Source organism: Ambystoma mexicanum, chromosome 5p, assembly GCF_040938575.1.
Source record: "Ambystoma mexicanum isolate Mex_15411 chromosome 5p, UKY_AmexF1_1, whole genome shotgun sequence".
NCBI lineage: Eukaryota > Metazoa > Chordata > Amphibia > Caudata > Ambystomatidae > Ambystoma > Ambystoma mexicanum.
In genome coordinates this window covers 1,116,371,867-1,116,395,523 of record NC_090930.1, presented here as the reverse complement: position 1 = coordinate 1,116,395,523, position 23,657 = coordinate 1,116,371,867, and the positions used below count along the sequence as shown (strand labels likewise).

The following is a 23,657-nucleotide window of genomic DNA, read 5'->3' as shown; positions in this document are numbered from 1 at the left end:
ACAAGGGTGACAATTTCTAGAACATTGGCCCTTAGCAAGATTATAAAGTGATGGAGGGACCTACAATTATAATCAAAGATCCAAGAGGCCTGAAGGGTTGGGTTACTCATTGTCGTCTTTGTATTTGCTTGATGCCCATCTGAAGATGTAAAGGTGCCAGGTGGGCATACCGGGTAGGAGAGTCCAGGTGGGACAACGCGTGATCTTGACAATTGTAGCAGCGATCAAAAAAGACACAGTAAATGATAAAGGGTAGGGCACTGTAAACCCCACTGACCCCCCCTGAGACTGAGTGTGACTGTACCCTGCCTAAATGCTGGACCTGAACTAGGGTAAAGGGGTTGGACTGAGGATCACAGCCCAAATAAAAAAAAATGTTTAGTGACCTTGTAAACCCAAACCTCAGGCTCAGTCAAAACAATACCCCTGTTTTGTTGCTAAAAAAACAAAAGGAAAAGGGAACTTGCGCATGGTTTTGAGTCATCTGCTGATCCCCAGCTGTGACAACTGTCTGTTGGAGGCCGCAACCCATATATCAACAACAAAATCCTTGGCTGCCTTTGTTTGGCACTAATGTTCCAGCAAACTAGAAGCCAAAACTATGCAGCCTAAATATATGGAGCTTCTCCAGTCAAGTCTAATGGGCACCTAAAGCACAACCTGAGTCACGACTATGCAGTTTAATACTACTTGTGGGCTTTTTCTGCTTCTGCAATCCCATCCTTCTCTCAACACACCCTATACAAGTATTTATTATCACTAGTGGGCACCAATACCCTATGCTATGATGCCGATGGCGTCCGGAGGCAGCTGACAATACAGAGCCAAAGATGGGAAATCACACTGGTTCACAAAACCTACAGTCCTTCACATTACTAAACCTCTGGGAAACCTGTATGCCTTTGCACCCGAAAGGACACTAGTGCAGAACATGTAACAGTGCCAGAGCAGTAGACCAAGTTGTTTCACATACACAGACCCAAACATACTTTTTCACAGGTGTCTCAGTAAAAGCTCAAATGAAGTTTTGGAAGGTGCTGGCAGTGTGAAAGAAAATGCACAATCAAAAGATCAATACTACTAACGTGTATACTGCCCCTTTCCTTGTATTTTTGCCATTTGTTAATCCACAATTTACCAGGAAAATATTCCCACGCAGAATTACATTTGCCACATGGTTAGTGTAATGGCTTGGAAGGCGAATAACGATAGTCTGGAGGGTTGCCCAGAGCCATGCCAAAGGTTTAGATTAGTACTAAACCTTTCAGCCATCATCTCTTTTGTTTTGCTGTAGTTACCCCGAGTGGGAGGTGTATGGCCAGGGCATGGGTACCGTGCCTGCTGGGACCTGAGACCCAAGCTACACTTCACTGATGACACCCAATGAAGCCAAACATGTCTTGGGTTGCATGTGATCTCGAGCAGAAGGGATGTGCATAGGGTGTTTTCCCTTTCAGTAATGGCTTGGCAGGTGAAGAACGATGGTCTGGAGAGTTGCTCAGAGCAATGCCAGAGGGTAAGATCAGGGACGTCATTTGGGGGTCGCCAGAGGTCTCCCTTGCGACCCCTGAGGTCTCCCTTGCGACCTCTGTGGTCTACCATGCAACCTCTAAAAAAAGGTTTTTTTTTTCTCCCCCAATGCAAGTTCCTGGGCTGTGGCCAGCACCATGTCGCTCTTTAATTCTGGAGTGGCTAGCTTTCTTGTTTACAAGAAATAATAGGAATGGCAAAAAATGTGTCTTTCTGGAATTCTATAGAATAATTGCTAGACTCAATAAAGGTTTATTTCAGGCACACTTCAGTCACTGATTTAGTCTGTTCTCAAACGCCTCAACTCAGCCTTTCATCCTTCTGAGGTCGATAAATGGGTACCAACACAGGTTGGGTGGTAGTGGGTGTATATGTCTTCTATGTAAAGCGCTTAAGCGTAAGTGCTATATAATAACACATCATTATCATTTAGTCATGGACGTCTGGTTGCAATCACAGTAATTTGGTAATATGGGCCTATATACACTGATCTAAATGATACATGTGGCGATCCATTCAAGTATGAAATGTACATCACAGTGATATAGTGATATCATAACCATATTTTTCCTAGTATACAATGCTATGTGATGCCACTTCCTGTTTTGTCAACGGGTGAAAGGTTGTGTCCCATCGCTTCCCGCGATATCACTTTGGGGTGGGGTCAAATGACATCACTTCCTGTGATGTCATCAGGGGGTCAAGGGTCGTGTGATGTCACTTCCGCTACCCCTGGCATTTTGATGAAATGACGTCCCTGGGTAAGATTAATTCTAAACCTTCCAGTCATCACCACTTTTGTTTTGATGTGGTTGTGTAGGACTGAACACTTCCATAAGTGCATGTGCAGTAGAGATGTTGTAGACAACAGCCTTCACCAAGTGGCCATCCTATGTTTAGCTTGTAGTAAAAGTATGGTGGTTTGAGAGGTCACTGAACATGATTAAGGTTCCTTCCCTATATATAATTATATCTTATAATATATCATTGAAACAGCACCAATGCTGCCTGCTGCATACAGAAAACGGTTTCTATCGAGGCAGTTTTTGTACCACTCTCTGTCAGGTATGCTGCAAGCACTAAACCTAACAGAAATGCTAACACTTGACAAGAAACGGAAGCCAAATCTCTCAGTGTCGGTAAGATGATGGTCAGATCAACAAGGCTTGGCTCTTAGGGGAAGCAGATGGACACAGAGGTACAATTAGCCCAGACGCATACCTACAGAAAATACACCACAATGTTATACTGAAAAAGATATACTTTATTTAAGTACCCTATAAAACCATCTAGTCAAATAACTATTCAGACAATACACAGTTTTAAACTATACAACGCATATTTATAAAAAACAGTAAAGTCTCTAAAAGGACTCTCATAGCCCCAATGTATATGTGTGGTCCCTCTACCAGAGGTGAGCACCCAACATACAAAAAAACTGGGGTTGTGAGAACCAGGGACCCATAAGCCCTAGCAAGCAGGGTAAGTCCTCTATGCGCCTGCACAGTAATACACAATGTCTCAACTACACAAGCCAGTCCTAGTATATGTGGAAGGCCGTAGACCTAATGGCCAGCACCTAAAACACATGGTAGAAGATGGGAGAAATTGCGAAAAATAATTTTACCAACAGGAAAAATAGGATAAAAATCTATAGGGCCTAAAACACTAATACACAATCATTTAGACTCCCATGATTTCATACAAGTATTAATGCCCTGCACATATAACAATATATTATAGCCATGAAGAAAATGAAATAGTTGCAAACCATAGCAAATGCTTCCATTGTTCAATAACACATTTTAGCAACATTACCTGCCTTAAATATTTCTGAGAAAAATATACATTTTTACCAGATTCAGTCACACTGTTTAAGGCGCATTCACCATACTAGAAATGCAGGGAATTACTATAAAAATGGATTTAAGATCACAGGTAAGTGCACAAATTATGAAACTTGGTCCAGAGCTCACTGAAGCCCTAGTGGGTATAGAAAACAATGTCCAGGAGCAAATAAGTGTCCAGGAGTCAACTGCAGGAGAGTTCCAGTGTGAGTTCACAGTTCCACTGCAATAAATTGGAAATGTTAAAGGGCCATTGGCTTTAATTGAGTAAGACTGATCAACACCATTGCGACTATCAACCACAGGAAAGGCCAGAGGAGACCCCCAGGAGGTGATTCAGAGGTCGTAAGATGGACCCAGTACTCCTACAGAAGTAGCAGAACAAGAGGACCCAAATAAGAAGTGTATGGGACATGTGGTAAAGACTTGCCTTCAAGGAATCTCTACGAAGGACCAGGGGGACACCCAAGGGTAAGTATCCCAAATAATCGCCCACTCCAGGACTCCAAGTTAACTACTCACATCAGTGAATTCAGCAGAAATTGGGCCAGAAACCCGAAACAGCGGGATGAGTAAACTACTCTTTTCCACAGGTATAAATTTTAGGATTTAGTTGCCAGGAATTTGAACCCTGGGACAACATCCATCCCAGTGACCCAGGCAAAGAAACAAAGTCTCTTCCCACAGTGTCGACCTTCAAGCCAAGAGTTGAACATCTGGTGAGGAAGATGAGGGAAACTGTGACAATAGCCCCAAACAGCTCAATGCTCAAAGTAAGGCAGCAATACAGCAGCAAATGGTCCCAGGACCAACACAACAACTGGTGGCACCAATATATGCCCTAAGGTGAATATGTGGCAGGCACTTACGGCATCAACCATCTCCTGGACATCAGAAGTGGCCCACAGCCATTTGCATGATACTGGTGGTAAATGGCCCAGACAATGGTCATAGAAAAGAAGGCTCAACCCAGCAGATGTGGGAGGCAGGAGACTTAAGGGGCCCCGGCTGTATCTCCAGAGTGAAAAAACAAAAATCAAGGAACCAAAAAAGATAGGCGGAAAAAGCAAAAATTTGAAGGGGTCCCAAAAAGTAGCACTAGAATACCCAAAATAGGAATTCGGGCTTAACCGTTTCAACAGCCTACAAAAACCATCATGGAGGAGAGCATTCTTGGTAGATTTCTGTGAAATGTCTGAAAGAACGAAAAGTAAAGTTGACACCAGAGGTGTTGCTATTAAAGCAGCACCTCAGGTAGAAACCTCATAATGGGTTAATAATCTGGACAAAGAGGGCCTGGAGGATGAGGTCAAGGGGTGTTATGAGAAATGCCAAAGCAGAGCATTGGAAGGGCAAAATAAAAGGTGGGTGAAGCTAGGGGAATCTCCTGTCCCCGCTGACGAGAACGTAAAGAGCTGGGCATGCTTAAAGGGATTTCTCCAAACACAAGGAGTGGAGACTAAATTAATCATCAGGATTGCGTGTTGGAACACAATGGGGCATACAAACCTATGGGAGGCGTCAGGGTATCTGGGGATTCTTTTAAACCACAATTTGTTTATGTTACAGGAGACCTGGCTGACTTCTCCCATGTGTTTGGATGGTTACCAGTTGTATGAAGTGTTAGTAAAGAAGGGTCCTCAAGGTCGGCCCTATGGAGGCTGTATCATTGGAGTGCCTCATGAATCAAACAGCTTGATGGTACATACTAAGAATGATAATGTCCTGGCAGTAGAAGTTCTATCTAAAAAGGGCAAAGGTTGTGACAGAGTTTTATTGATAAACATCCATGTGCCCCCATGGACTGTTGATTTAGATACAATATATGCCTCCATTTAGGATGTTTGTGTAAAGTGGGGATGGTGGTCAAACAGGAAACAATACTGTTGGAGGGTGATTTAAATGCTCGATGTGTGGATGAAACTGAGAGTTCAGTATATTTGAATATACAGGGTAAGAGGAAAATGCTCCAGAATAAGAAATCATAAGGGCAAGTCATGGGTTGAATTTATGCGAGAATGGGATTTTTTCCTAATGAATGTGAGAACTAAGGGAGATGTCCCTGGAAAGCACACTTTTAAAAATGCAGGAGTTGGGCTACATTAGATTTTTTTTTTGGGGGAGTGATGCAATTCTCGAGAAAACATTTGAGTTGAATAGTTACTTTGTAAAAATAGTGATCATGCGGTACTGTCCCTGTCCATACAATCCCACAAGGTGCAAGGTACTTTGAAGATAAATGGGGGCATTGGGGAGGAAGGATAGCTCAGGGGCAACGCGTTTTCTTGGAAGCAAGACAATGCAGCACAACACAGGTTTGAATCCCGATCCCGCGCTTAGAAACCGCTTGTTGGTATTAAGCACGTTATAAAAGAACAATTATAATTGACCATAATTGTATAGCAAATCGTATATATTGGTCAACAAAAAATCTGAATAAGATTATGGGGCGGCACGGCACGTAACCCAGTGCAAAATTGATATATTGAGCTCCTTCACCCCCGCCGAATTTTAGGGGTGGTTAAAATGGGTTGCTGATGGGTCTGGAGCATTCCGGCAAAGGTGTACTACAGCCTTGGATAATAAACACCGAAATGTCTATGACGTTGGAATTTGGAACGCAAAGTGTAAATTAAGAAGATTAATAAGAACAGTGAGAAGTTCGGAGGCACCCATGGAGACAAAAATAGCTAGATTAAGATCTGAGAAATGTAGATATCAGAATTGGCTCAGAAGCTGGAGGTTCTTGATTAAAATTGTGCAATGGCAGAGGATGCTGGGAGTATTGCATGGGAGAAATAACAACAGAATATGGCAGATTTTACCACAAGCTAGGGGACTAGGGGTTATGGAAATGATAAACCCTATTAAAGAAGAACTATGGATTTGCCATTTAAATAAAGCAGTGGGCACTGAGGAAATTGAGAAGGTAGATCCTAACGTAGGAGTACCTTGGCCTGGGCTGACACAGGAGTCCCTGCTGAATGCAATTAAGAAGCTGAAAACCTCCAGAGCACCAGCTCCAAATGGGCTAGCCAATCCTGTCCTGAAAAAAGCACCAGAGGAATGGGCGGAAATTCTGCTTGTTCTGTTCGGGAGAGTTTGTATTTTTTTATTTTTCTATTGTGTAGTTTAGTTTATTAACATACTTTCTACACACTATTAAATTCCTCAACAAATACCTCAAGTAGAAAAGAGAACACAGTTCCTTTAAAAAAAAAAGATGGTACATCTATCATTTCAATGACTCTTATTTATTTATTTATTTATTTAAAAAAAGGGATTGTACCATTTGAACAATGCTGTCCCAAACTTTAACTGTCAATGGATGAACAGTCGGCCATGAAGTTTTGCTTTATTCCAGATTATCAAGTTCTTTTCTTAATTTCTTCAAGAGGTCAATACCTGCACATACCGTTACATGTTTATGACCTTCTAGAAACATCTCCCACCATTCGTCTAATGTTAAAGATCTATATGGATCCATATGTTTTCCAAGAAACTTTGATCTAACCTCAATTACTTTTTGGCAATGTATTAATAGATGTTTGACAGTTTCAATACTGTTTGGGATGTTACATAGCCTACAGTGCCCATTGTTCTCGCCTCGTCTTCCAGTCCCATGACGATATTCATTAGTCGAGTATACGTTTAATCTTATTCTCAGTAATAAGTCTCGATGCAATGGACTTGGAAACCTCTGCAAGTAGCAGGGAATTGTATTTCTCCGCCGAGGTAGACTAGTAACATCTCTCTGTGATGGTAATTTCGTTTTTCCTTCCAGTGTATGGATCCAGTCAATTCTCTTTAACTTCTGCTTCACTTTGTTAGGATTTTTTCAATGAACTGTGATAGTGATAAGTCTAGATATGTCAGATGTTCCACACACTTTGCTTTCAACTCATACAATGTTCTTGCACCTTTTCCTTTAACATCTTGTTGTAACATTTGTAACCTTGAGCTGGATGTACTTCCGCAAGTTTTCTTAGGAGGCTAGAGGATTTCCAAAGAACTGTTGACTGCATGGATTGCAGCCCGAATTCTGCATGAATAACAACCATAGGCAGGCTCTTAGGAAATCTTAAAATGTTCTTCCAAAATCTTCCTTCTAGAGCGTCCCAAGTCCCCCACAAGAGACTTAACACAGCTTCTCCTCCATACGTCAATATAGGAATCACCTTGTTCATGCAGAATGTTTGCAAAGGCACCATCACATTTTTTTCCCATATCTCGCATGCAAAATCGCACTCTGAAAAGCTTGCTGGGATACTTTTTGGTGCAATTCATCGTGTCTAGGCTTATCGGCAATGGAAGTATTGAAGTTTATCCCTAAGTAGCAAGTTGCCAATACCTTTTCCAGCTTTTCCTCATCGATACATTTAAAGGATTTGGATTTTTTCCCTTGGTCTATCCCAATTGCCATAATCGTTGTTTTAACGCTATTTATTGTAAGTTCGTTTTCACCCATATATACTTCTAGATTATCCAGTAAGTGCTGAAAGCCGATTTGGGTTTGATCCATTATGACCAACTCGTTGACATATGCGATTACGGGAACTTCAGTTGTTCAACTTTGAAGCAAAGTGAGGCACCTGTTGCAGAGCTTCAGGTAAATCTGAGATATGTAATTTAAACAGCGTCGCTGCTAGGGGACATCCCTGTTTTACTCCTTTGTTGACTTTAAATGCTGCCGTACATGTCCCTTCATTATCAAGCCTGACGCATGAGGTAGTATTTTGGTGTAATGCTTTGATGGGGCCTAGCAGCTCTTCTGGACAATTCTTAGATCGTAGTTTTGCCCACATTTTCTGATGGTTTACCCCATCAAAGGCCCGTTTCATGTCAATAAACGTTATAAATAGTGTTCCCTTTCTGCGAATAGTTTTATTAACGATAGAATGAAAAAGTTGAAATCTGTCCCAGTCCCTTTGGTAACACCTGATTGATGAGGATCAGTTATTTCTTCACTCTCTGCCCATTGCGCTGGGACATTTTTGTAGAAAGGATGCATATAATTTCCCTATTACGTCTATTAACGCAATGTGCCTGTAATTTGCTGCGTTGTCTCTCGCTCCTTTCTTAAAAATCGGTATTATTATACTTGAAGTCCAATAAGTAGGACGTTTTCTATATTTTCTTATGTTCAAAAAGACTGATACAATAAAACCTGCCCATGTCTCTGGATCGGATTTTAATTCTTTATTTGACAAACCGCCCGGGCCCGTTGCTGATGAATTTGTTTGTTTGTTAATCATGTCTCTGATGGTATCGAGATCAGTTTCTACAGCCCAGTTATCAGAACGATGTTTACAATACTTGTTTGTCTCTTCATTATTGCTCCCAAAAACAACGGCAAAGTAAGCCAATTAGTTTTCCTCGGTCACTCCACAACTTACCCGGCTTCGCTGGTTCAGTGTTATCCCATTTATGATGGACCACATCTCACGTGAGTTTGAGTTTGCCATAGCTTGTAGCATTATTTCACCCTGTTCTTGTGCACGGAGCATTCTGAACCCTATTGCCCAAGGTAGAGAAGGTAGATCCTAACGTAGGAGTACCTTGGCCTATTGGGCTGACACAGGAGTCCCTGCTGAATGCAATTAAGAAGCTGAAAACCTCCAGAGCACCAGCTCCAAATGGGCTAGCCAATCCTGTCCTGAAAAAAGCACCAGAGGTATGGGCGGAAATTCTGCTTGTTCTGTTCGGGAGAGTTTGTATTTTTTATTTTTCTATTGTGTAGTTTAGTTTATTAACATACTTTCTACACACTATTACATTCCTCAACAAATACCTCAAGTAAAAAAGAGAACACAGTTCCTTTAAAAAAAAAAAAGATGGTACATCTATCATTTCAATGACTCTTATTTATTTATTTATTTAAAAAAAGGGATTGTACCATTTGAACAATGTTGTCCCAAACTTTAACTGTCAATGGATGAACAGTCGGCCATGAAGTTTTGCTTTATTCCAGATTATCAAGTTCTTTTCTTAATTTCTTCAAGAGGTCAATACCTGCACATACCGTTACATGTTTATGACCTTCTAGAAACATCTCCCACCATTCGTCTAATGTTAAAGATCTATATGGATCCATATGTTTTCCAAGAAACTTTGATCTAACCTCAATTACTTTTTGGCAATGTATTAATAGATGTTTGACAGTTTCAAGACTGTTTGGGATGTTACATAGCCTACAGTGCCCATTGTTCTCGCCTCGTCTTCCAGTCCCATGACGATATTCATTAGTCGAGTATACGTTTAATCTTATTCTCAGTAATAAGTCTCGATGCAATGGACTTGGAAACCTCTGCAAGTAGCAGGGAATTGTATTTCTCCGCCGAGGTAGACTAGTAACATCTCTCTGTGATGGTAATTTCGTTTTTCCTTCCAGTGTATGGATCCAGTCAATTCTCTTTAACTTCTGCTTCACTTTGTTAGGATTTTTTCAATGAACTGTGATGGTGATAAGTCTAGATATGTCAGATGTTCCACACACTTTGCTTTCCACTCACACAATGCTCTTGCACCTTTTCCTTTAACATCTTGTTGTAACATTTGTAACCTTGAGCTGGATGTACTTCCGCAAGTTTTCTTAGGAGGCTAGAGGATTTCCAAAGAACTGTTGACTGCATGGATTGCAGCCCGAATTCTGCATGATAACAACCATAGGCAGGCTCTTAGGAAATCTTAAAATGTTCTTCCAAAATCTTCCTTCTAGAGCGTCCCAAGTCCCCCACAAGAGACTTAACACAGCTTCTCCTCCATACGTCAATATAGGAATCACCTTGTTCATGCAGAATGTTTGCAAAGGCACCATCACATTTTTTTCCCATATCTCGCATGCAAAATCACACTCTGAAAAGCTTGCTGGGATACTTTTTGGTGCAATTCATCGTGTCTAGGCTTATCGGCAATGGATGTATTGAAGTTTATCCCTAAGTAGCAAGTTGCCAATACCTTTTCCAGCTTTTCCTCATCGATACAACATTTAAAGGATTTGGATTTTTTCCCTTGGTCTATCCCAATCGCCATAATCGTTGTTTTAACGCTATTTATTGTAAGTTCGTTTTCACCCATATATACTTCTAGATTATCCAGTAAGTGCTGAAAGCCGATTTGGGTTTGATCCATTATGACCAACTCGTTGACATATGCGATTACGGGAACTTCAGTTGTTCAACTTTGAAGCAAAGTGAGGCACCTGTTGCAGAGCTTCAGGTAAATCTGAGATATGTAATTTAAACAGCGTCGCTGCTAGGGGACATCCCTGTTTTACTCCTTTGTTGACTTTAAATGCTGCCGTACATGTCCCTTCATTATCTAGCCTGACGCATGAGGTAGTATTTTGGTGTAATGCTTTGATGGGGCCTAGCAGCTCTTCTGGACAATTCTTAGATCGTAGTTTTGCCCACATTTTCTGATGGTTTACCCCATCAAAGGCCCGTTTCATGTCAATAAACGATATAAATAGTGTTCCCTTTCTGCGAATAGTTTTATTAACGATAGAATGAAAAAGTTGAAATCTGTCCCAGTCCCTTTGGTAACACCTGATTGATGAGGATCAGTTATTTCTTCACTCTCTGCCCATTGCGCTGGGACATTTTTGTAGAAAGGATGCATATAATTTCCCTATTACGTCTATTAACGCAATGTGCCTGTAATTTGCTGCGTTGTCTCTCGCTCCTTTCTTAAAAATCGGTATTATTATACTTGAAGTCCAATAAGTAGGACGTTTTCTATATTTTCTTATGTTCAAAAAGACTGATACAATAAAACCTGCCCATGTCTCTGGATCGGATTTTAATTCTTTATTTGACAAACCGCCCGGGCCCGTTGCTGATGAATTTGTTTGTTTGTTAATCATGTCTCTGATGGTATCGACATCAGTTTCTACAGCCCAGTTATCAGAACGATGTTTACAATACTTGTTTGTCTCTTCATTATTGCTCCCAAAAACAACGGCAAAGTAAGCCAATCAGTTTTCCTCGGTCACTCCACAACTTACCCGGCTTCGCTGGTTCAGTGTTATCCCATTTATGATGGACCACATCTCACGTGAGTTTGAGTTTGCCATAGCTTGTAGCATTATTTCACCCTGTTCTTGTGCACGGAGCATTCTGGACCCTATTGCCCAGTTTCAATAGCGTTTTCTGTCTTTTACCAAGCACATTAGTTCACCTTTATTGTTATTTGCATGTTGCTTCTTAATGACGCTAACATCTTTCCTTAGAAGTTTGCGTTGTTCTACAAACAATCAACTAAATGTAAATCTTGGAGTCAATAGTGGTTGTTTAATTCCAGTCTTCACAGTCTTAAAGGCTTCCAAAAGAAAAACATATGAAATATCTGCTTGTCCTAAGTTAACTGTGTCAAAATACCTGTCGCTTAGATTTGTTATATCTTTTTTCCTGAGCCGTAATCTATTACCGCCTTGACTTATTTCAACAACCTGGTTATCTGATTTTGTGTATTTAACACAGGTTAAATTCGAGGATAATTTCAAGGTCTTATGATCACTATATGCCTGTGGTAATACGTCCAGTCTGTTAATTTTATCCGGATGGTTCCTCGAAATCCATATATAGTCTGGAATTGAGACTTGTGATCCGTTTGACCAGGTAGAGTTACCCGGAATGTCTCCTATGTGCCCATTTAACATATACATATTTCTGCTTTTCATTGCTCTCGTCCAATTTACGAGAGTTTCATTATTCGTCTCTACAGATTTTCTCGGCAACAGCCCATTTGAGTCTAGACATTCCATGTTCAAGTCTCCACAAATTAATATTATAGGGCTATTATATTGGACTTGAGCATTAACAATTAGTGATAAAATCATGTCTTGCATCTCATTCGCCTTTGATTTCACATGATTCCAGTAAACATTGATGACTACGAGCACTAGTGACGTTTTGAACATATCTTCTGAAGTTGGTAGGCTTACCCACATTATATATGGGTTTGGACTGTCAAATTCTATGATTGACAGATTTCTTTTTACCGGTTGGCCATTGCTTCCCTTTTTATCTGGATTTAGCATCACTTCAAACCCATCACATACCGGCAATGTTCTTAACCATGTTTCTTGTAGGCATATCATTTGGGCTTCTCTCAGGTGCGGATAGCTTGTATTAAACAAGTGCTGAAAGCCTCTTCAATTCCATGAGATCCAAGTGCCTCCTACAGTGATTCGTTTACGTTTTTGCTAGGCCAGCCTTGTTTTATTAATGGCTGAAGAAAGCCATTGCCAATCGTTTATTCCTTCTGCAGATTTTTTTCCACATTTTGGTATGTATCCACCAAGTCAACCTGTCCCTGTTATCAAGAGTTACTTTTATGGACATCGGCCTTTCCTCCTTCTGGTCGTCGATTGATAGCGAGAATAAGTCTTCATTGTTATTAGTTTTTTTCTACATTGATCTTTACACTTAGAATTTACACGGTCATAAATGTTTTGTTCGAAGTCGGCACCTGCAAAGCCGTAACGTAACATTTTGTCACTTCCCTGTAACAGGGTTTCTTCAACAGATTGCGATTATGTATACAAAATGACTCTATTCTCATCTTGTCAATGTATTCTACAATTGCAATGTCACCAGAAACAATTGTTCAAAGGCAAGGAACGCTATGTAACAGCTTTATTACGTTCCTCCTATTTAAGTTTACTTTGTTCCTCTCTGCTAAGACACACTCTAGAGACACTTTTTAAGTGCAGCCTCCGGTGCAGATTTTCTTTGCGACCTGCCATTTCCGGGCCCTTTTCTGTCTGTGCAATTTTCTAGTCCATTCGGATTCCAATCAATGACTGTTGGCATCTTGTGTTTTGTAATGTCCGGAACAATAGAACCACTATCTGAAATGGTTTTCCTTTGCTTTTCAGCCAACGTTAGGAACAAACTGTTTCCTTCATCCGGTAACCTTACCCTTGGCAGCGGATGATTTTTTTCCCTTACAAGAAAGTCGAAATGTACATGTGGAGGACTGTGTACCAATGTTCTCACCTTTATTTTGTCTTGTAAGGGCCCACTTTGTTCTCTCTCTTCATTCTCATTGATGCAAAAGGAGACGTCATCTATTTGATCTACATCACCAACTTCGTCATCCTGAGATAAAGATTGTACAGAGCTGTCAAATTGGGTGTCATTGTCACCAAGACTTTCTCTTGAAATTGCTGAAGTTTTTAATGTTGACTTTGCTCTTTCGTTTGTACTTTTCGATTCATGCAGGCTTATATGACGTGGGGGAGTCGATACATTCCGCAGAAATGCACGTGAGCCATTAGATTTCCGATTTCTGCCCTGTGGCATGTTTTTAGTTTTTTGTCAGTTTGGCTCCCCTGCATTTTTATTTTCCTTCCGGTCTACGCCTGCCTGGATTGCTGTTTGTTGACGTCACTCAACTTTGCTTGCTGAAATATCTTGTACTATTTTTTCCGGAAGATAACTTTTCTTGATTTCCACCGTCTTGTTGAGTCCCAGTTGTACTGTGTTTGATGTTCGAGTTGCTCACATTACTAGTCTGTATCTTACTCAAGGTTGGACTGCTTTCGTCCTTGCTGATGTCATTGCACATTGTGTTGACTTCTTCGTTTGATGGACAGGTTTATCACACTGTGTCTCATTTTTATTTCTTGGCAGTATTAGAGCATCTCTTTGTTTCAAGGAATCTGCCACGATTCTCGCTTCAATATTTCTTATCGAGTTCATGCCAGGCCTGTGATGCTGGAAATGCATCGGATGGACAGGGCCTCCGTATCCTCGTCCTTTACTGCTTTTTATCGTGTGTTCTGCTCTCTCTCTTTTGGTTTGGTGAACAGACCTGTGGGATACCCTTATGGCACCCATGGGTAGGGGTACAACCCTGTGCCCCTAGTGTATGTTTTTGGGCACTTGTGTGTGACCCACAGAGCAGGGCACAGGCTGGTGGCAGCTCCGTGCTGAAATGACTGGTGCCCTGAGCGTCCTCCATTTTGGGATGCCCAGTCCCTGTTATTGGAATCGGTAGATTCCCGATGGAGAGAAAATGGCCCCCATGGCCTCTTGCCTTCCATCCCCTGTTACCTTGATCTTCCCGAAGTCCCGGGAAGCCCTGCCTCTGTCCCTTCCCCCCTGACTGGCTGTTGGGTGGAAGTTCCGTATATGGTAGCGTGGGGAAGTGCTAACCCGATTGGCTGGAGCCTTCTCAACGACCGTATGTTGTGGGTAAGCCTGTGGGTGGGACCTGGGTGAATGGAGTATGTGACGAATATGCATTCTATGTTGTGGCTGTCTAGTATCTGGTGTTTGACACAATGGTTGGGAGAGCCCTGCCCGATACCGGTATGAATGCAGCTTGGAGTGTTGAATGGCTTGGTACTTGTCCCAAAACACATAACTTGTTGCGAGTGTCTGGAGAGAAGTGAATGGCCTGAATACCTCGTGTGCCTGATTGGCTGCCTGCCTGCCTGAATGCCCGTAGTCGTGATTGGATGCTTGAGTGTGACCCAGCGGAATGAATGGGAGATCAACAGTATATATGGGGACCTCTCACTGCTAGGAATCGTGTTCGGAAGCTGAAGTCCACTACGACGGGTAACTGGAGTAACTGAAGCTTAACCTTGAGCCCTGCTGGACGAGAAGAATTGCTGTTGCTCTCCTTCGCAATCTGAAAGCTGCTTTGCCTCAAGACCTGACCCAGAGAGGACCTGGTAAGGCGCCCTCTTCTCGAGCTACGAGGGACCATCGTGCACAGCCGATCTTTGCCTAAGCTCCCAGGTAGACAAGACCTTCGACAGGCTGCCGACCCGATACGGGGATTGCTGCGGAACTCCAAGGAGAAGCGCCCGGACTGTTGTCCACCACTGTCGCCGACCGCCGTCACTGACTGGAGCCGCCGTGCCCCCGTTGCCTTCATTGACCCAAGGATGCTCTTGTCCGCATCATCGCCACTGTATCCTACTGGAGAAGGCCTGACCGTTGACGCGCCGTGGAGCATCCACCGGTATGTTTCCTACCACCCAAAGACCACAGAGACGCCGACGACTCAACGCCCTTGCTGGGCCATAGTTCTTCAACTCTTTGCGGTCCAGAACCATCGACACAGAGGTGCCCTGCACGCCTCTTCATTGCATGATGTTTACGCTTCCCCGTCAACGTGCACCGCTAGAAACGACACGGCCAATTCACTGTCGTAGCTCGACCTGTTCTCCGTCGGACGTTCGACAACCCGTGACTCCTGCCTGAAAGGGAGGACACTCAAGAAGGGTTGTCGATTTCCCCGACGAGGAACGCTACAACGCCAGGTACTTTGGGGTTGCAGAACTATTGGAAAGTCTAGTGTGAACAATATATGGACTAGGCTTGTATCTTTCTTCTACAGGTTGCCCATATGGGGGGATCTCTACACAGAACTGTGTTTAACGGTAGCGACCAGTATTCTGCCAATTGTTCAACCATCTTGCTTTCCTTCCTCTCTCTACTGCTGGTTTCCTCTTTATTTTGATCTGTGTGTCATTTGGACCGTATGCACTTTAAGGAGATCTTATAACGTTAGTGGTACCACTTTAGAATTGTACATATTTACCATCGTTGATTTTCGGAGTACAAAGTGAGTTATCGTGATCGTGTATATGACTTTGAATATTAATTATAAAAAGACTGTTTTAACCGATATAGTGTGTGGACATTCCTTTGTGGGTGCTTGGGGACTACACTGTACTTAAGAACCAGCTTGCATCACCTCCCGAGAAGCTAGGACTTGATTGCTCGACCACAACTACCAATACTAGAGAATCTTGGCAGGGGTCTCTGTGTCTCTCCTCTACCATATAGAGAGAGCGGAAGTACAGGCCCCACCTCCGGTCTTTACAAGGCCCATGATTGTTAGGCATGCAATTGTCGTTTTCACCCCCTTTTCCATGCATGACTACCGGCTCTCTTAACCTGTCGACAGTTAAAGACTGCATCCATTTTATAGCATCAAGAAGAGCTTCCATCAGCACAGGCGTCGCTGCCAGTTTTATGAGGCTTCTGACTCTATTCAGACGTTCCTCCAATTTTGATATGAATGCCTCCAAATGCGAAAAGTTTTGTAAGAATCATGGCTGATATTGTGGCATTGCGTTTTATGCCATCATTCATCACCTTGTGTAGCTTTGTAAAAGGTACCACTGCAAGGGCCATAGCTGCCATGACATTATTATGAATTTATATCCTAGCCGCAATGGAGAGATTATTCTTATCATTTTCTCCTAATTGACTTCTCTCCCCGCTCTTATTATTTATAGTTTCTTTGTTCATTGTTGGGCTTACTTGGGATGTACATTTTAATTTTGCATGTGCATTTATCTCACGTTTGTTCTTTCGGCTGCTGTACAAGCTGCCGTCCAGCATAGGCTTGCTGTCACACGGCAAGCCCAGGGGCTCTGTCACTAAACTGAGATCTCCAGTACTGTGAATGTAAAGTTAATCGCTAATGCAAGGCTTATCCAAAGCGTTCCCACGTTGGACACAAGTGCCAGTTTTCCTTTTGGAACTTTTCTGTTCAGTTTTGCCATGAGTCAAATTAGTTCCTATTTCCAGTTGTCTCTAGATCCGATATTACTTGCTCATGTATTTCACTCTCAATTTGATGCACGTCAATAATATCTTGGTCACTTTTCCCACTTTTATCTGCGCAATCACTTTCAGGTTGGACTTGCCTCTTTGATTTCTCAGGCATTTTCATTTTAGTAATAGAATTTTCTCTTAGATCATATTCTTTTATTTTTTCTACGCTTGAGCGATTGTTAAAGTGAAGTCTTCGTACATTTCGGACTGAGGCAGTTACAGGTGTCGACATTGGCCTCTCCTGCAGAGTTGATTTATTCAGCAGCTCGGAGCAATTTAGTCTTTCTATGACTGTCGTTTCACACACACACCCCCTACATTTTGTTTCCGAGGACGGAATACATACATCCTCATAAGATTCAGTCTCAAGCTGCTTGAAACTAGTACAGGGTTAATTTGTATGAGGGCATTTTTTTCGAACGTCAATGCAGCCGGTGATTCTAACGGAAGGCTACTCTCGTTCTGAGAACCTGGTTACTTTACTGCCTTTTCTAATTCAACACAGCTTAGGTCCTGCGGCAAATCCAGAGGTAAGTCTATTGGTGTATTTGTATTATTAAGGCTACTCATTACACCCACGTTTGATTGATCCGTGCTATGTGGCGACTCAGTTGCATCTTGCACGTTGTCCCCTTCTCCCGCCAGCTCAGCTTCTAATAGCTCAGCGTCAGTGAGATCGAGACACTGTTTGACATTCAGCATCGGATTCAAAACAGTCTCTAGTCATATTTAGTAAAGTAAGCTTGACTACGGTGTGAGACGCAAGCGCATGACTCACTGGCAACTTTTTGCCAGACTTCTCGGCTCGCACAGCTGTCCTCGTGTTTTCGCAGGGGTAGGTGAGTATTTGGACGAGTTAAACCATTGCCTCCTGGCTCCATTATTGCCAGTCTCGTAGGGACTTGTGAGGGAATGGGAGTGACTGGACTCCTGGGGCGCTACGTGCAGTGAGTTAGTATTTGTAGGCGGACTCTCTCATTAAAGTCGCAGTAGCAGTCTTTCAAGCACACAAAAGTATGCCTCAGCAGTTCCTCTTCCAAATGAAAAAGCACAGTGACTGGGAGTGACTGGACTCCTACGGACTCTTGCGCGCGGAATAGGGGACTGAGGAGTGGCTCTGGTGGTGGAGTCAGGGAAACACATGTGTTAAGCTCACCTGGTCTCTGCGGGGACGTTGGGGCACGGTTGGAGCCCTCCCAGGAGTTGACTCCCTTGGATCGCTTCTCTCCCCCAACTGCAGCGTTATCGAGGGCCCGGGGTGCCGGTACTGTTCCTGTTTTGATGTAAGGATGGGCTCTCAGTCCTGCTTTCCTTCAGCAGGGCCGCTGTGGATGGACCTAGTTGCGTCACTGGTCCTGAGTGTGGAGGTCCAGACCGGCTGCGACCATTCCGTCTTTTAGGTAGATTTATTGCTATCATTATTGTCCGTATCCTTTGTGATAATTTCCCCCAATGATTATTGTCCGTAACCATATATTGTCCTTTCTCTCCCTAGGTATGAAGATGGCCCACGAGCACGTGAGGATGAAAAAGTCTGTCCCGGAGGACCTACTGGTGGTAAGTAGACTGTTTGAGAAACTGCGCCAAGTTCGTGAGTTGCGCTGCTTAACGTGTTATAACCTATGCGATTGCTCACCTAGTGTTTTCTTATTCCCTTTGCAGGTGCAGCTGGTCGGTGTTAGCTGATGAGCGGTTTCCGGACTCCTGCAGGCTGCCGGAGATGAAGATCCGCGTGGATGCTGCGCCGGAAGATGGCCCCGTGTTGATGGGAGTTCGGGACAGGTAAGGATGCAAGGCGGCACCTGCGGAGTACTCGAGAAGACTGGTAAGTTGAATGCGGCTGCTGCAGAGTCAGAAGCGGTAGCAGTGCTTCTTCAAGCGATGGCGAGGCTGACTTGGGTAAGATGCGTGCGGAGAGTGGGAAGCAGGTAACAGGAATTCCAGCGATAGCTTGGTCGCTGGGTACATTGTGCGCGGAGGCTGCAGAGGGGAAGCAGAAGGCAGTGCTTCTAGCGATGGCGTGGCTTCAAGGTAAGATGCACACGGATGCTGCAGATGGGACGCAGATGGCAGTGCTTCTGGCGATGGCGTGGCTGATTCCAGTTAAGATTCTGGAGGGTTCCGGAGACTGAAGATGCACATGCTGAACCAGGTAAGAGTCTTCTGGACGGCGGTAAGCGTTATGCTGCACTAGCAGACTAACGTGAAGCGCCAGCATGCGGGTGGGGCCGGCTTATATAGCCTGGCCCCAGCCACTCCCCTTAGGCCCAGCCTTGTGGCCCCACCTTGCCACTCCTCCGGTCTTCTGCACGTGCCTTCCCTGTATTGGTAGGGCCCCACCTGGCCTAGATGCACATGCTCTCTGTATTCTGTGTGCAGAGCACACTTTGTAATGAGCTTGGTGCCATAGGCGCCAAGACTGGGTCCATTGGGACCCTACAGGTGGTGAAGTAATTGGCCCTTGACCAGTGGCCATGACAGCACTCCCCCTCAAGGCCCCTCTCGCGGTTGTTCTTCCCTCCGGTCCCGGTTTGGTGGGGTTGTTACGGTGAAATTGATTGATGACTAGTGGAGCATGGACAAATTCAGCTGGCTCCCAAGTACAATCCTGGGGCCCGTAGTCCTGCCAATCAATGAGATAATAAAGTTTTGAGCGTACTTTCTTGGAGTCCAGGATGTTCTTTACTTCATACTCAAGTTCACCTGCGATGATCCCTGGTTCTGGTGGTGTTGAAATTCGAGTGTCCGGTTTTACTAGTTTTAGAAGAGAGACATGAAAAACTGGGTGGATTCACATTTTGGGTGGTCAATCCAATTTCATGGCTGCAGGGTTTATGATGGCTTTAATTGGGTATGGTCCCAGGTATTGTGGCCAAAAGGCACAAGGTCCTTTTAATGGAATGACTTTGGACGCCAACCACACTTTATCCCCAACGTGATATTGTGGAGCCTCTCTCCTATGTCGGTCTGCAAAGTTCTTTTGTTGCTCCTTAGCTCGATTTAAGTTTTCGCTAGCTTCTTTAAAAGACTGGGTGATTATTTTATGCAATGATGTAACAGCTGGCATCTCCAACTCGTCTAGAGGGTCAAAGGAAGATGTTCTTGGGTGTCGACCGTTCATTGTGTAGAACAGGGTCAGTCCAGTGCTGGTATGAAAAGAGTTGTTGTATGCGAATTCACTTAACCAGAGGATGTTTTTCCAGGAGTCTCCTGTTTGTTGTAACATACATCTCAAATACTGTTCGAGCGTCTGATTCGTCCTTTCTGTTTGACCATCGGTTTGGGGATGGTGACTTGTGGAAAGACGATGGTCAATTTGGGCTAGTTTACAACACCTTCTCCAGAAGGCTGAAACAAACTGAGATCCCCTGTCAGAAACCAATACGGATGGAAAACCATGCAGTCGGATGATCTGTTCCAGAAATACTGTGGCCAGAGTAGCAGCAGTGGGAAGTCCCTTCAGTGGGATGAAATGTGCCATTTTGGAAAATAGGTCTACCACGACCAGTATTGCATTAAACCCATCAAAGGGTGCCAGATCGGTGATGAAGTCCACTGACAATGTATGTCATGGCGTTGGTGGAACTCGTAATGGCCTCAATAGTCCTGCAGGATTTAATTTTTGGGATTTGTTTTGTGCGCAGACACCGCACGTGGTAATGAACTGGGCAACATCCTTCCTCCAAGAGGACCACCAATAATTCTTATGGATTTTGGCTCTAGTCTTGGCAATCCCCGGGTGTCCTTCCACCAATGACTCATGATAATTCGCTATTATTTTAGTACGTATTTCCTTGTGCTGAACATATAGTCTTCCCTGAAAGAACGGCAGGTTATTTCTGATGGAGTATTGATTTCTCTTACTCAACCATTCCTTTTGGGCTGTCGGATCCATCTGAGCTTGGAGATCATTCTTTAACTCTTCCCAGCAGGTAGTTACGGCTATCTGATGTTTAATCCGGTCTTTGGGAATAATGGCTATGGGGTCGGATGGATTGAAGGCGTCTTTGTCCTCTCCCATTCTCGATAGGGCGTCTGCCTTTCCATTACGCACCCCTGGTCGGTAGGTTATCACAAAATCGCAGTCGGCAAAGAATAAAGCCCAACGGAGTTGACGAGAGGATTGAGCTTTGGCTGTCTTTAAATATTGCAGATTACGGTGATCTGTAATAACAGTAACCGTGTGTTTTGCCCCTAAAAGATAGTGTCTCCAGGTCTTGAAGGCTCCTTTGATTGCCAGGAGCTCTTTGTTGGTAATTGCGTAATTCTTTTCATGTGCAGAACACTTGCGGGACCAGAATGCTATGGGATGGAGCTGCCCTGTCTCAGGGTCCCTTTGTGATAACACGGCTCCCATGGCAATACTGGAGGCATCAGTCTCAACCACATACAGTAGATCCGTCGAGGATGTCGAAGTATAGGTGCTGAGGTGAATGCTTGTTTTAAGTCTTGGCAGGCGCTCTCAGCCTCAGCGGACCAAAAGAATTTCTTATTCTTCTTTAGAAGAGATGTGATCGGATGGACGATCTGTGAGAATTGTGGTATAAATCATCTATAAAAGTTACCAAATCCCAGTACACTTTGTACCCCTTTGGTAGATATTGGGGATGGCCATTTCAGGATAGCTTCCACCTTGCGTGTGTCCATATGAACTCCTCGTGGAGTAAGCATGAAGCCCAAAAACACGATCTCTGTGACGTGGAAGGAGTATTTCTCTAGTTTGGCAAATAATTGGTGCTGACAGAGCTTTCCCAACACTGCTCTTACACGGCCAACATGATCTTCCTTGGACTGTGAATAGATCAGGATATCATCAATGTAAACGAGAACACAGACATCCAATAGTTCATGGAGCACATCGTTCATAAAGAACTGGAATGCTGCTGGTGCATTGCATAACCCAAAGGGCATCACCCGATACTCGAATAGTCCATATTTGGTCCAGAATGCTGTTTTCCACTCGTCGCCACTTTTAACTTGTACAAGGTGATAGGCGCCCCGAAGGTCCAGTTTTGTGTAGATTTGAGTGCTCTTTACCTGATCGAGTAGTTCTGGGATGAGTGGCAGAGGGTATCTATTCTTAACTGTGATTTGATTCAATGCCCTGTAATCGATGCACGTTCTGAGGTCACTTTCCTTCTTAGGTACGAAAAAGAGCGCTGAGGAAGCAGGGGACTTAGATGGGCGAATTAATCCATTGGCTAGGTATTGATCTAGGTAGGTTTGTAGGTGTTGATTTTCTTGCTCTGTCAAAGCATATATTCGGCTGCACAGGATTTGAACTCCGGGTATCAGGTCGATCTGGCAGTCATAGGGTCTATGTGGCGGCAGAGTATTTGCCTGTTCTTTTTGGAATACGTCTTGATAGTCCAGATATTCCAGGGGTAAGGCACCAGCAAGAGCCAGAAGTGCTTTTGCCTTGCTTTTGGTTTTTTACAGATTCTTACGATAACAAGTTTTGGCGCATTCTTGCGGAAAGGTCAGCACTCATGTTTTCCAGTCTATTCTGGGGTTATGGGTCTCTAGCCACGGCATTCCTAGGATCATCTGGAACTGTGGTGCTCCAATAAGATCAAAAGAGATGTCTTCCCGATGACCGTCCTGACATTTCAGCATAACTTTTTCGGTGTGTTGCGTTACTGGTCCAGAGAACAATTGAGAGCCGTCCACTGCAGTCACGTTTTCCGCCTGTGTTTTATGCCAAAGAGGGAGGGCTATTCGTGCGGCTAGACCCTGATCAATATAGTTACCTACTGCTCCACTGTCGATATACGCCTCCAAGGCGTGTACCCTTGATGGTTGCTGGTGGTGGACTATGAGTACCGGAATGACTAGATGTGAGGTCTGAACTACTTTCTTCTTTTCGCTCGACAAGGGGACCCCTACCCTTGTCGGGCGCTGGAGTTTTCCAGAGCCTTGTCTTGTTCGTTATCAGTATTATCCGTTGCACCTACAGTTTTCTTGGGTGGTTTTGTGGGCAATCTCTAAGAAAATGTCCTGCCTGCCACAATATGAACAAAACTGTTGCTGCCTTCTCTTTTCTCGCTCTGCCTTAGATATAGGGCCCGTAACCCCTCGATCTGCATGGGTTCAGTTGTTTCATGGGCCTTGACTAGATTGTCCCTGGGTCGCATATAGACTGACCTCCCTTCCATTCCCTGGGTCGCATATAGACTGACCTCCCTTCCATTCTTGTGCAATCCAATTTTTTCAGTCTTATAACCTTTAATCCAGTTGCAGCGTCAGGTAAATATACTCTGCACAGCTTTCAGGAGGATTGACCACCTGGGCTAGCACGTCCTTTAGTTCCCCACGTAGTCCTCAGTAATTGATGTGGTTATTTTTTCTTCAGGCCAATTGGTCTGTGCAATGAGGCGATTAAAAGTGGCTATATACGTCAGTAAATCATGATTTCCCTGTTTTAGGGACAACAGTTTGTTATCCAGAGCCTGTCCTTGGGTGTGTCTCGCAAACAGCTTCTCCAATTCCTGTTGGAACTCCCCAAAATTGTGAAGTACAGGGTCATCCTGATTGACCAAAGGTATCGACCAGTCCGCTGCGCTGCCTCCTAGATGCGAAAGTACAAAAGCCACCCTGGAACTATCATTCGGGCATGCACCTGGACGGCACAAAAAGTGCAGGCGGCACTGATTCATAAATATGGCATATTTGTTGGGGTCATCGGTAAACCGTT

At 43.8% G+C, this 23,657-nt stretch overlaps 1 protein-coding gene across 5 annotated transcripts in view; it reads right to left on the bottom strand.

The window, feature by feature from the left end:
• KIF13A (kinesin family member 13A) overlaps positions 1-23,657 on the bottom strand; it is a 2,203,773-nt gene that overhangs the window by 2,000 nt on the left and 2,178,116 nt on the right. The window lies entirely within an intron of this gene.